We start from the raw sequence: 2,735 nt of genomic DNA on the forward strand, positions 1-2,735 counted from the left end.
CCCGGAAGTGATGTAGCTCATGCTCACCCCCGATCTGTTTTCAATGGCACCATGCTCTCAAGTTTAGACCACCTTAAGCACAAAGGAAAGAAGTAAAGGGGTTTGGGTGGGGTGCAGACTTTAGGACTGTTAGGCAGCTGGTTAATGAAGAACCTTCCAGAAAAGTGTAGGTTTTGCTTTGTTGGAGATTTTTAAGGACTCAGGGCACAGGTCTTCTCCAGCTTCTGGTATACTTTGACTGAAAGAATCTCTAAAGGATCCCTGTGGTTGCATAAAGAACCCCCATTGTTACAAGTCATTGTGAAATGGTGACAATAGGGACAAAGATGAGGAAGGGACAGATTAGCAAGCTAGTGGGCAGAGCAAGCTATGTCAGAGGGGAGGATGTCTGGACTGGGCTGCTGTTCCTGGACATTCCTGTTTTGCTCAGAATACCATATCTGAGCTGGAGGAGGAGGTGCTGGAAAGGAAACAGATGGCGTCTCCATGAATACAGGATGGGTGGACTTTGCTAGAAAAGTCTCACCCTTCACAGATGAACCGGAGACTCATGCCTCATTTCTAACTGAAATCTGGTGCTGTCTCTGAGGCTACTTCTCCAGAAGACATAGTTAGAGTGATATCATGATGCAATATTAGCTAATTTTTGTCAGTTCTGTGCTAGACAATGTATGGAAATTATTTTGCTTGTCCTGTGCCTCCAAATGACACAAACACCTCAGTTCTATCAGTGCCTCTATTTATCAGGTGAGGAGATGGAGGCCACATGGCCCAGAGATCCAGGAGCAGAATTTAGCTGAGGACCATCTGTACCCCAAGTCCATGTTCATCTTTACCACAACATTCTGTCTTGTGTTGTAGCCACATACAGATGGGTACAAAACACGGCTTCACTAATTACTATGCTGTGCCATGGAATCTCAGTTTGCAATATTATGAATAATGGGAATTATATTACCTTCTACATGGGATTGCTATGAGTATTAAGTAAAATTACCCATGTGTTAATGTTGGCTAAATAATAGGCACATGTTACAGATTGAATTGCATCCTCCCAAAGGATATGTTGAAATCCTAACCCTAGAACCTTAGGATATGACCTTATTTGAAAATAAGGTGTTTACATAGACAAATTAAAATGATTATTATTAGAGGAGGGCTGAATCCAATATGATTGGTGTCCTTATAAGAAGGGGAATTTGGACATAGAGACAGACATATACAAAGGGAAGGTGATGGAAAGACACCCAGGGAGAAGGCCATGTGAAGACAAAAGATTGAAGAGATGTCAATAAGCCAAAGAATGCCCGGGGTTGGGGCGCCTGGGTGGCTCAGTCAGTTAAGCCTCCGACTTCGGCTCAGGTCAGATCTCACGTTTGTGGGTTCGAGCCCCGCATCAGGCTCTGTGTTGACAGCTAGCTCAGAGCCTGGAGCCTGCTTCCGGTTCTGTGTTTCCTTCTCTCTCTCTGCTCCTCCCCCTCTCATGCTCTGTCTCTCTTTGTATCAAAATAAATAAAACATTAAAAAAAAGTTAAAAAAAAAAAAAGAATGCCCGGGGTTACCAGAGCTAGGAGAAGCACAGAATGGCTCTTTCCTAGCACCTTCAGAGGGAGCATGGCCCTGCTGATAACTTCTTTTATCTTCTGGCCTCCAGAACTGTGAGACAATAAATTTCTGTTGTTGCTAAGTCACTCAATTTGTGGTACTTTTGTTAAAGCAAGCCTGACAAACGAATACAGGGTGCAATCCATATTATTTTTCTTCCCTAGACCATTCATTCAACAGGCATTTGAAGCCAAGTGCTAGAGATTTGTTCAAAGGTGAATAAGTCCTTGTTTCTACTCTCAGGTTGCTTATGCCTCAGTGTGGCAGACAGAAAGTAAACAAGTAATTATAGGAGAATGTAGTTAGTGCAACCCCTATGGTCAAGGCAAGGGGAGGGCACTGCAGGAGCCCTTTTAATCCAGCCTGCGTATTAGAGATGAAAAGCTTCTTGGAGGGAGTGATATTCTAAAAATGGTGAAGCAGCAGTATTTTGGATAAGGACAAAGCTGTCGTGTAACAAGGATGCTAACAGCTTCTTTGTTGTTATAATAGAATAAGCTCAGTTCTGAGTTGATATGACAAATGACAAGAACAAGCAAGATTAGAAGGAAACCTATGTATTTGTTTCGTTTAGCAGTTTTACCTCCAGAATAACATTTTAGCCAGGATGGCTCCTTATTATTATTATTTTTTGCATTTATAATACTTATATTCTAGCTTATGCATTCTTTTTTTATACAATTTATTTTTTTAACATATGCAATTATTTTCCATCATTTACAATACAGTAGTTTTTTTTTAATGTTTTATTTATTTTTGATACAAAGAGAGACAGAGCATGAGAGGGGGAAGGGCAGAGAGAAGGAGACACAGAACTGAAGCAGGCTCCAGGCTTTGAACTAGCTGTCAGCACAGAGCCTGACGTGGGGCTCGAACCCACGGACATGAGATCTGACCTGAGCTGAAGCTGACTGAGCCACCCAGACGCCCCACAATACAGTAGTTTCAATGATACTCCAAACAGAAAAGCAAAGTAAAAAATCAAAACCCCCACTTCTATTTCATGTAATTAGACTTATACAGAAATTAGAAGGTTAGGTACCAACTAGTTAATCACCTAATTTCACAGCTATCTGAAGTGGCAATTGTAATATAGCAGCTTATCTATGATACATTCAAGATACATGATA

The sequence above is a fragment of the Suricata suricatta genome, chromosome 7, assembly GCF_006229205.1.
Source record: "Suricata suricatta isolate VVHF042 chromosome 7, meerkat_22Aug2017_6uvM2_HiC, whole genome shotgun sequence".
NCBI classification, from domain to species: Eukaryota; Metazoa; Chordata; class Mammalia; order Carnivora; family Herpestidae; genus Suricata; species Suricata suricatta.